Source organism: Hibiscus syriacus, unplaced genomic scaffold, assembly GCF_006381635.1.
Source record: "Hibiscus syriacus cultivar Baekdansim isolate YM2019G1 unplaced genomic scaffold, ASM638163v2 tig00110556_pilon, whole genome shotgun sequence".
Lineage (NCBI taxonomy): Eukaryota > Viridiplantae > Streptophyta > Magnoliopsida > Malvales > Malvaceae > Hibiscus > Hibiscus syriacus.
The window spans coordinates 559039-571484 of record NW_024062779.1 but is presented as its reverse complement, the minus strand read 5'-3'; the positions used below and the strand labels follow the sequence as shown (position 1 = coordinate 571484).

Below are 12446 nucleotides of genomic sequence, written 5' to 3'. Positions count from 1 at the left end.
TGGTTTTATGACCCCGCCGCCGCCACCGTCACAGATGACCCCTCCTGGAGGCTATTATGAGTATATGTTTGTAGATCCAACTTGGGGTTCATATGCTGGATATTTGGCGGGTTCAGCCTCATCACCCATGGCGACAACACAGACACCTCCTGTACAGTTTTCACACTCAGCGATGTCTGGGTTTTCCTAGTTTTCGTAGGCCGGTGGGATAGTCAGTCATACACCTCCAGGGTCCTTATTCTATGGAGGTGCTTCATCGTCATCAGCTCCTCATCAACCTAATGTATATGCTAAGGACGACGACGACAACGATGGTGATGATGATGACAGCGAGGAGTCAGAACCAGTGATACAAAAAAATCCTCCTCGAGACCGACAGCCACCGCCCTGCGGAACACATTCGCGTCGCAGGCATCGATAGATTTTTTTATTATAATTGTATTTACTTTATTTTGTTAAATTGTAATTTTTTATTATTTCTCATTTAATACTTACTTTATTTTGTTAAATTTGTTGGACTTTTTTTAATGTATTTCAGTTAATTTTGTTTATTACCATTTAATATCAGTTATTGTAATTTAGTTATCATTTAATACTTATTGTAAGTTTGTTGTATTTAAAATTATATTCAAATACCAATTTGAGTTTAAAAAAATAACTAAAACAAACCTGATTAAATAAATTATATATGAACGAAAATATAACACAATAAATTTTTTACACATTAACGTAAATAATTGAAATAATATAATATTATATTATTATATGCACCGCAAAACTATTTCGATGTATGCTCCCGCTTTTCAATTTTATAAAATAAAAATTAATTGAAAATAATTAGTATAATATTTTTTCAAATAATGATAATAAACAATAAGTATAATTAAAAAATTATAACAAAATTACCTTATAACGAAAAATCGCACGAACTTTTAAATCAAATATGAGAAGATTGCCTAAATTATTACCCGTTGACGGAATTGTTGTATTAATTTATAATTTGAGAGGAGAAATGCGAGGAGATGTGAGAAACTTACTGGCGGAGGAGGGTATTTATAACCATATAAGGCGCGGTACCTGCACCGCGCTATGTAATTATTCATAAAAGATATAACACGGACCAGGGACCGCGTTAAATATAATTCCCCTACGTGGCGTATAGCGCGGATCAGGGGGCGCGCTATACACATGTGTAACCCATGTCAGCATATAGCGCGGTACAGGGGGCGCGTTATACCACACGTGACACCAAATCAACATATAACGGGGCAGGAGGCGCGCTTTACTGCTACGGGTGTTAGATCTAAAATATAATCTGACTAATTTAGATAATAAATATCGATCACCGATGATTTTTCGGAAAAAATACCTTTATAGAGAGGCACACAGTCATGATATTTAGACATCATTTTGTTGGCATTGGGAGGGACTTGAGGATGACTGAGTCCGACCATTGAGATTTGTCCCCTGCGTCACCTTCATCCACTATCCTTGTTTTACCTTTTCAAACTCTATTAGTCATTATAACCAAGACACAAAAAGTATTGGGTTTGCACATAATATAACCATAATATTTTATTGATAGAATCTCAAGTGACTGAAACCGATTTAAACAAATACTTTACTCAGTGGCTGCATTATCATATTATATTCATGTGTGGTCTATTTCCTTCTTCTTTATTGTTTTAAAGATTTCTATAGAGAGAAGAAAGAGATAAATTTTGTTCATAATAGATATTAAATTTATAATCTAAAAAAATGTCTCAATGAATTTTTTTTTAATCAGTTACTCTAAAGATTATTGATATTTTTTTTTCCTTTTTAAAGAGAGGCTAAAACAAAATATATATGAGCTTTTAGCTTAGCCCGATAATTGTTCATATTAACTTACTCATATTCCCATAATAAGTTTTTAAAGTAACAATAAAAAAATGGAAAATGCCAGTGCAATAGGGGATTCTTTTATTACCAAAAAAACTATTCATGCCATAAAGTTGAAGAATGGGATAGATGATGTGGATTTCTAACTCTTTAATCTCAGGTTAGGAGTTTGGGCTAAATCGAGAGGGTCTTAAATTTAATAAATAAACTTATTAGAAGGTTTGTTTCAATCTGGGTTTGGTTTGGACTTGGGATGAGCCCAATATAAAATGAAAAGAAGTATTTCTAATTTTATGACAAATTAGGAATAACTAAAAGAGTGATTTCCTCCTTGTTGGAAGCTGAGAACCATTTATGGGAGATGATCTCACATGGTACACCCTCCCCTAAGGCTCACCAACTTTGCTCCCTATTTTCCACTTAATCCTTTTATTTTCCTCTTTAAAAATTTTAGCAAATATCAAATCTTGGTGGTGCTACAAGCTTAGTTTGGAGTTGTTAAGGTAGGAATATTCATTCCTACCTTTCAAGCTTTCATTTAAGCTCCTAAAATCAAGATTTGGCCATGGAAACCAAAAATGAGTTTTAGTGTGGGTTTAAGAGACCAAGTGATTTCTAACCCATTTTTAGTGGATTTAAGTTCTAGGAAGTGTCCTTAACTTCAATCCAAGCTCCTAGATGAGTTAGTAACTCATTTTCTTGTATTTGATTAGTGAAAGAAATGGGAGAGAGCTATAAGGCTAGAGAGAATGAGAAACTAATCTTTGGTTGATTTGAAGGCATTTTCAATAGCTAGGAGACTAAGGTAACACATTCACAACTCTTTCATATCATTTTTAAGTCATTAGAATGCATTCTAGCTAAAGAGTGAGTTATGTATCATGAACAAGCATCCATGGTAGATTCCATGTTTTTGTGTTTTTCACATGTTCTAAAGCCCTTTTATGATCATTGCATCACATATAAGACTTAAATAATGTTTGGGGACCATAGACTAAATAATGTTCGTGCCCAAACAAGGCATTTATGGGTATGTGTATCTATACTGGAAGAATAGTATTGATATTATTCTTACGAAGGGCAAAAATAAGAGAGTTTGTGTGAATAGTATCGATACTCATTCATAGAGTATCGATACTAAAGGCCTAGTTTTGAGACCCGTGAGATGGGTATCGAGACCAAAATTCCAGTGTACATTTTTTGTATCAGTACTCACGGAGAGTATCGATACCAAGGGTAGAGTATCGATACCCCTAATAGGGGTATCGATATTGAGGTATTTTTTAAAAATATTAAACCCAAATTTAGTATAGATACCCCAGATAGTATCAATAACTTAGTTCAGGAGTATCGATACTCGGTCTAAGAGTATCGATACTATCATTTCCCTCCCAATTCATTTTGGTTGTAGGGTATTGATACCTCAGGTGGAGTATCGATACTCAAGGGTTAGTACCGATGCCGAGAGGCCTAGTATCGGTACCAATGTATATTTTGGGACAAAAAATTCAAGGGACTTAGAAAAAGTATTAGGTACTCAAAAACTCCATAATTACTCTCAAATAAAACTATAAGCGAACAATGATAATAATCTATTAATTAAAGCTAGAAACGAGAATCATATAGGATGATATAAAACTAGCCTTGGTTGATCTAGGGAAAATGGCCTGGACACCTAAGTTACTTTAGTAAATGATATTGGTTTCAGGAAATAGAATTTGCCTGGATATCTCTAGGTAGTGCGCGAGACGCTTTAAAAAGGACTAACTAGGGCACGAGGCCTGAACACTCATGAGGGATGATTTAGTCGGGTGTTGTGTCTGATATAAAGATTTAGACCTCACCCTAGGTAGACTAGAGGGTGTGTTAGTACCGAGAGGTTGAACCCTCATCCGCACCATGATGTCAACCCTAGAGCAGAGTATAATATATGAGTATACTCACTATTTTATTTACACTAGGTAGCATGAGCATTTAATGAAAACTAGTAAAATGATTTAGTTGTTAGTGGGAACTGGTTAGTGAGCTCAGCGTACGAAATTTGTTTTCGTGAGCAGGTTTCTAGGAGGAGCGTTTGTGAAGCTTATTGCACAATAGACATCCCAGACCGATCGAGCAGCTGAGTATGTCTCGAGTCATATTTCTTAGAAGGCATGTATCATTTATAGACCTTCGTGTATTCGAGTCGTAACTTTATTTTGTAAAACTCGGTTGTACTATTTTCATATACTAATTTTGGGAGCTCCCAATTTTAAACTATATATATATATATATATATATATATATATATATATATATATGGTTGTTTTATGACAGTCTGAATGGTTTTAAATTTATGATTTACTAAGTATTAAAGAAGTGAAAAGAAAATACCCTCCAACGAGGTGGTAGCTGTCTCTTTCGCGAGGCGGTGGTCGCATCCACCACCGTCCTTGCTGCTTTATGCTCTCCTACGACCGCTTCTCTCAAGATCTGAAAAGCCCAACACAATGACGTTGAATCCTTTTTTATGTTCTTTGAACAAGGGATTGGTCGGCCTACTTTGGTGTTTTTTGGGATTAGGGTTCGTTGGCTTTCATCCCCAAATTTGATACTCGATTGATTAGGTGTTCTCTTATAGCTTGGTGAGATCGTTTCTTTCTCTACTAACTGTGATTTAATTCATGTTTCTAATTGATTATTGTTTCGTGCTTGAGATTTGATTTACTTATGAAATTAGTTTCAAAGTTTTGAGATATTGTGTGGGTTTCTAGACAGTTTCGGGAGTCAGATTGCGATAGTTAAAACTGCATGCAAGCTGTTTGTGTAAAACCCATAGTGAACCAGTCTATTGCTCGTTTGAAAAATTACAGTATGAGGGAGAGTGTTTCAGGTCTTCCATCGGAAACTGCTTCTTTGTTTGTGGATAATCTACCAAACACTATTCATTAGAAAGATTTATGGCAGATTGTGGGTCGTTATGTTGAGGTTCTTTGTGTGTACTTTCCAAAGAAGAGGAGTCGAGCAGGCTCTAGGTTTGGATTCGTAAATGATGTTGGTTCTGAAAGTGATGTTCTCAAGGATTTAGTGTCTCTAGAATTGTTTGAGTTTGGTGTGTGACTGTCAGGGGCTGTGGAGGTTTAAGGCTTTGGTTTTGAGGTTTTTGTCATGGTTTTTAAGAGGAGCTGGAGTAGATTATTAAATAGTATTTTAGTGTAAGGATATTATTAGGTTGATTTAATTGTTAGTCTGAATTGCTGTGGCTCAAGTTTTATTGGTTGCCAAGCTGTTTTCTGGTGGATTACTTCATTTCAACGTTTACTATTTGGTTGGTTGTGTTTATCTAGTGGCATGTGCTTTGTTGGGTGGTGTATGTCTTGTGCTTTAGTGATATACCGCGTTTGAATGTGTGTATTGTTGTAGTTGTCTTGTGTTTGCTTTGGCTAGTTATATGTTCTTTGGTGTTGCTTATAGATGTTGTCCACTGTCCGCTCTTGCGTTTGTGTAATGCATTGTCGTTTCTGCGGTCTGAATTATGTTCGATCTTTCGCAGTTTGGGGAGATTGGTGATGTGTGCTTGCTGCTCTTGTAGTTGGGTATTGAAATGGGGAGGCAGAGTATGTGCTGATGTTTCCATGGTTTAAGAGTGTATTGATTTTATCGTTTTGCGTATTGCAAGAGATGTATTGGGTCAGCTGGGTAGGTTTCAAAAGTTTTAATTCTCTGGATATATGTTTCTGTCATTGTTCGAGACTATTGGCAGCTTGTGTAATTTGAGAGTTGTTTTCTCTGGTAGTTCTGCTAGCAATCGAAGCCTTCTGTTTCTTTTAAAAATATTGAATAACTCTTTTGTAGTTCGAGCTTCAAGTCTTCCCTTTTCATTGGGTCAGTTTCAGCAAGTCAGTTTCTCCATGTCTCAGTGCTTATCATCGTTTATGTTCTGGTTGTTGTTGATGTTATATTAGATGCGTTGGTTCATTCCATTAATTATGCTGCCTGTGTATGGTCCCTGCTTAGTTCCAAAGTCATTTTATTGGATTGTCTGTGTAGGCTTTTTTATGATTTGGTTTGGGGATTATTGTAGGGTTGGGGTATGGATTGTATGTTGTAAGAGTTTTTGTGTATTAGATCCCTACCACCTCAAGGTATACTTTTTTCCTCCATTTAGGATTAGAGAGGTTTTTTAATGAGGTCCTTGAGGTAATGTACTTTGTAATCCTTCATAATACAAAATATCCTCTTTCAAAAAAAATATTAAAGAAAATTTTTAGATTAGCTGCTCTGGTGGTCCCGTGTGACATTTTAATTGGTCGACTTTGGGTCATATCATATTACAGGATTAGCCTGATGAAAAATTGGAAGAGTGCAGCCTAATGATCCAACTCCCCAATAGACTAATAAAAAAATAATAGAAGGTTTAGGAAATGGTACTAATTTATTTATGAAAAAATTATGTCGTAAAAATCAAGATAAAATAATAATGCTAAAGCTAGGATAAAGATAAAAGGAAATTATTTAAATGTTTGGACTACCCTAAATTAATATAAAAAATGTTTGTTACATTATGTTTATATTGGACTCTTTAGCTAGGCAAAACCAAAAATAATCATTGCATAGTCTAGTTTTTCTAAGATGATCTAACTTGCAAGACAATGAGTAAAATATTGTTCATCATACCATCTCCTCTCCTTTGTAATTGTCGATAAAAAAAATACATAAAAGAATATCTGAAATTATAAAACAAGTCAGCTTATGATCATAGAGTAACGCCCTATTACACCACCCATCTGAATAGAAAACAAATTGTTTACATTTGGGGGTAAATAAAGCTTCTTCCAACAACGTTGTTGAGCTGTTCATCAAACCAGGACTCGACCTAAACATTAGTGATTATCTATTCTAGTAATAGTGTTTATAAATTTTAACTTCAATTAATTTCTAGAAAGTGAGGCACCTTGCGCATCCAAAAAGTTACTTGGTCGTGAAATAAAATTCGTTTTTCGTTGGCATTTTAGGCCCCTTGTTGAATTAATGCTCTATAATTTAGTGGTTTATCGGCGAAGCAGGGCTTATATGAACGCAAATGACGAGACAGACGGTGAAAATCGAAACCAATATATATAATGCTCTTCCGTGCGGTACAAATTACAAAAGCCTAATTAAATAATAACTAGACGGACAAAGGGTCTAGAAATTGACAATAGCTTCCACCAGTAACTTTTGTGAGTGGTTCATCAAGTCAGGACTCAGCCTAGCATAAGGGTACAAAACTCCATCTCATTCAAAGCCCCATCCCCATTCAAATCACCCTCCCTCAACATGCACTTGGCCTCCTCATCGCTCATTTCTTTCAACCCAAGCAATGCCCAGTTCTTTTTCAAGCTCTCGAAGGTGATCACTCCCTTATCTCCATCCACCAGCAACCGAAACCCGTTGCTCAGCTCCTTCATAAAACCTTCAGCACCCAGTTTCTCAACCATGGCAGGGAAAAAATCTTCGAACACCACCACATTTTTTGACCCCATTTTTTCTTTTTTTGGTTTAGGGTTAAACGTAAAGGAGAAGCTATATGGGTTTTTGGTTTGTATGATTTTGAAATGGAAACTAGTTTGGTACAGAGGAAAGAGGGGTTGAGGGGGGTGGGGTATTTGTATGTGATGGGGAGAGAATAACGCTAGGGAGGGAAATGGGAAGAAATGTTCGAGGAAAGAGTGTTGTAATGAGAACAAATTAAAGGTGAAGATAAAACATATGAGAAGGATGTCTATCTCTGCTGCCCTGGCAGTTGCTGCTGCCTTTTGATTTGGTGACTTTGTGTCCATGAAAACTCCCCTCCTTCCTCTAAGTTGCATGTCAGACGGTTTCTTGATTTGGTTTTCCAAGCATTGTCTGGAAGGGATTGACTTGTTTTGGATGCCAATTTACTTCATTCTAAAAATAAATCAATAATATTAGCATTTGTTTCTATTGAAGTTGGTTATTGCCTAAGTGAACAGCATTGAATTTGTGTCCAAATCAAAACCTCAAATGAAACAACCTTGGATTAGACAAGTGTGGGTCCAATACATTTTTTCTCTAGTTGCCACGAGACGCATATCAAGAGACTATTGGTACCTTTCATGGAAGCGTATTCCCTTTAACCCAGAGGCAGAGCAAGAGCGTTGCCATAAGATTAAATTGATTTAGGACGTCTTTATACCTGGGATTTTGTCTTATTGTTTGTAAAATTCAGTATTGGATTCTGACAGGGGAGCGTATAAGTCTGGGCAGTACGATTTGGCCCATTCTAGGATGTCATACCATTAGCCTGATGATTGGGCTATAGATTTAAACCAATCGGCCCGTAAAACAACTTCGATGGTTGTGGAGCAAATGGAAGAGCAGACAGGCCCTGATATCCAACAATCTTTTCTTTCAAGGCTCAGTTAGAGGAACCGATCAGAATGTGAAGAAATTTCTAGACACCAAGTCTTCTTGTTTCCACTTTTGCTTGCGATTCCTTCACTTTTAAATAATGCCCCAGCAGTATTGAAAATTAAACGAGGAACATAGAATCTTCATTTTTCAGTAACATGGAAAAAAATAATCAAGTCGGTGTTAATATCAGACTGAGGATTTAACCTTGGAATATTAATTTTCCTATTTTTTTATAAAAGAAATGACGATATTGATCACTCATACGGTAGAATTAGATCAAACTTGCTTGATATGTTTGAATAATTCAATTTGAGGTCAAATTCTTTCACAACAGAAATGAAATCTCCTTTGAAAAAGGAACATTTCTGAGACGTCAAATAGCATAAGTTGGCGACTAAGCTTTTTTCCCATTGAAAGAATCTGTAAGAATGAAGTGAGAGAAGTTGCTTGGAAGGCTTATTATAAGCCGTAGGGAGTTGATTTGAAAAATGGCGTACGGTATTAGATTCAAAGGAGTGAAAAGAATCGACCTTTTCCAAGCAAAGGAAAAAGACTTTTACTAAGCTCATACACTGCTGGAACTTCATTAACATCACCAATGATGCTTAGATGCTTTCCCTCTTTAGTATTCCATTTTATGTCTTTATCTCTCTACTTTTTAGTAACCCAATGGTCAAAAATGAAACTGAAATCAACTTTCATATATTTTAATTTTTCTACTTAATTATTTAGGTGGTAAATTTGATTTCGAATTTTAATATGTATTATATAATAAATTTGAATAATTAACACAATTAATATTTTGACAAATATATCTAGATCAAATCTGATTTAAACTTAATATGTAAGGTCTTAACATACATAAAATAAAATATATTATTGTTTAAAGTATATATATAGATATATTCTCAAAGGATGTTACTGCATGATAAAGACAAGCAATATGGTTGCTACTATTCATGGAGTTTCTGAAAATTACAAAGGTTATGCCAATGAACAGTGGAGGTAGCTGAAATAGGATGGTTATGTGTTAAGCAAGTTTTAGCTAAGGATCCTTAATTACTACTTTTAGCAACTTCTAAGGAATTAGCATTGTCAAAACATGCAGTATTGCTAAAAAGGAAGCCTTGGTTATAATTAAGCGTTTGTCTATTACTAAAACTCAATCAATAAATAGATAGAAAGACAGCCCCAGATTTCGAGTTAGACTTAGATGATTAAAAGATGGAAGGGTAGTTGGAGTTTTTGGCATATCTTGATCAACGTCTCTGATTAAAATCGAATCAAATATTCACTCAATGTGAATTTCTACCATACAAAAGATGGATCCCACGCGAGCCAAAATTTCATTAAAATCTGTTTCATCCAACTCACTCTTAAAACGCAGACAATCCAACACTAATCTGAAATGAGCTTTTTTATTGTCTTTGAAATTCTTTTCTTTCAATCATAATTAAGAAACCTTAAAAGCTGGAAGAGTGGGGCCGTCCTCTGTCTATGGCTTCCACTGCCACAACCGCAACTACATTCCAAATACATAAAGCACTTGTTCCTAATCATCAACAAATTTGTTTGAGTTACCCCAACGAATACTTGGATTATTGCAAGGAAAAACAATTATACATTTGGTTATCTTTTCTTTTTTAATCCTTTCAGGGGTTTGCTTCCTAAGCATTTGCTTGCCCTTGAGCTTTTATTAGTTGTCTTCTATTCCATATACCTGAAAGTCCCACCAAACGTCGGCGTCCAAAAATCAACAGTGGCCTCATTAACGACCGGGAATGTGCCGGAGACTGGTACCAAACAAAGCCCAAGGCTTCTTAGATCTCGTTTTGTCCCTTCCGGACCACCACTACTCTGCAAGGGAAAAACGTACATGTTCAGACAATTACTTCATTATTCAAATAGTACTTAAGATGGCTATTATTGGCAGACCGAAAATGATGGTCCCTTATCATCCAAGTCTTCTTTCGTATATTTTTATAGATACCTGTTGTTGTTGTGTTGGAGCTGCTGCTTGTTTCATGTATGGAGTACTTAGAGCCTGAAATTACGTAAAAGTAGCATTTTCTCACTCCATATTCATATTTTCCTAGATAGTATCATTTGCCTAATTATCCTAAAAAATATGTTAAAGGGCTTACTGATTCGATCTTATAACAAAAAAAAAAAAAGACAGAGGAACATACATCGACTTGTCCATGGAGGAACTTGATGTATTCAATAGCTTCATGAAAACAGATGCAGTATCAGTCTGGAAAAAAAAGGGTAAGGTAAAGAATATACCAAAGTCTAAGATAAGGGTAAATCTTTCAATGATATTATCAAAAGGGAAAAAAATATGTAAAAAGTGGAGTTATAAGAAAAATCCAAAATTTCACCTTTCCGAAAGGTGAAACCAATTGCTGGAGCGCAGTGATTCGGTCCCCAAACTTCTCTTTCCGAACCTGATAACATTTGCTATCAACTTTTATATCTAATTCTTTGTATAAACGATCACTATGATTCCACCTATAAAGAAACTTGGTCAAATTTATATTTTAGTACCTTAAAAGTAGGTAATGGCAATGGCGTTTCAATCCTTGGCCACTTCAATAATGGAGGTTCGCTGCTTAATCGTTGCTTCACCGTTGACCCCGAGTTCCGAGCTTCTTCTGGATTAGTCTATGAAAGCAGTCCACAACATGGAATAAATAAATAAAAGTTTTCTTGGAAACCCTAGTCCAGTATCACAAACATGAACATGATCAAGAGAGTACTTATTTTTTTACCTTGTTTGTAAGACCGGGGCAATTAGTTTTTTCTTCAAATGTTTGTAAAAGAAACTCAGATTGCAGCTGTGATGGTAAAAGCAGGCTTTGACGTCGTTTACACCAGTGGCGGAAGCGTTCCAAAAGGGTGCGTTGTTGCAACTGTTGGGTTGCTGTTTTGGCAATGATGAAGTTAATAAAGGAGCTAGTTTTGGCCAAGAAGGTGATGATTCAGTAACGTAAGTGGCTGCTGCCGACGTGGTTGACCGGTTGTCGTAGAAAAGTGATTGTTGTTGGGATTGGGTTTGAGGATGAGAGTGAAATGAAGTTTGAAGCAGTGTCGATGGGTACCCATATCCATATGACACTGAATCCATCGGAAACTGGCAGGTTTCTGTACTGTTACCGGAGCTGGTTACTGAAATCAATATCTGCTGTTCCAACGAGAAATCTTGATCGATAGGCTTGAACGTAGTAATGGAAGAATCTTCCCCGGGGTTTGCATAGCTCCTTGGACTACAACCCTTTTGAGTTTGAGAGGCATCAATACCTTGAAGAATTGATTTGCAACTTACACTTCTCTCATCATCCTGACTGCGGGCAAGGATAAAAGTACATATTTAATCATATACTAATATATATCAGTTAAGAACATAAAACATCAAAACTTACATCAAAGACTGGTTACAGTCAGAGGTTGTCGACGATAAAAAGCCGAAACCCATCATTTGTAAGGTAGAATCATTGCCAAAACTATCTGAATCACCTTGCTGAGTTCCCAGCTGGAAAGCAAGTTATCTTTAAACTCATCATAAGACGACATGGCCTTGATATCCGCCGCATCAGCAGTCCATCCGAAACTTCCCATGTCAGTAGAACAGGGAGAAGAACACCCCGCAAACATGGTTTTGGAGGAATTCCACCATGCCTCTCCACAAATCCCACCACGAAATTCTTCTGCCATATAAGTGTTTTTCCTTCTTTTTTTGCAGTTGCTTTTCTTTGGTTGAGAGCTATCAGTCATGGCCCAGTCATCGTTATTTATATGTGATAAGTGAAATCCGGCGAAAGAGTACGGTTTACTTTTAAACAAATGACCATCGTTTGGTTGACGTTTCAAGGGATGATTAGACAAATGAGAAAAGCGATTTGAATCGTATTCATTTTTTCCTCTAAATTTTATTAATTAAAAAACAAATTTAACTTTGTTTTCTATACCACTTTCCCAATTAAAAAAATGTATCTGTATTTCATTTTATAAAAATATATATTTATTCTTCCATTTTGAGTAGACTCACACAACTTTACTTCTCTTATTTTATTTATCGTAATTTTAATTTTTTTTTCGTTCCCTCGACTATTTTTTATTAACAGAGTTATTACATGACTTATTTTAATAATAAAATTTGCCACAGCAGA

The 12446-nt window shown here is 35.8% G+C and overlaps 2 pseudogenes; both read right to left on the bottom strand.

Annotated features, from left to right (window-relative positions):
• Positions 1 to 6995: 6995 nt before the first annotated feature.
• LOC120131493 lies at positions 6996 to 7485 on the bottom strand (annotated as a pseudogene).
• Positions 7486 to 9676: 2191 nt separating this feature from the next.
• LOC120131447 lies at positions 9677 to 12062 on the bottom strand (annotated as a pseudogene).
• Between the last annotated feature and the right edge of the window lie 384 nt (positions 12063 to 12446).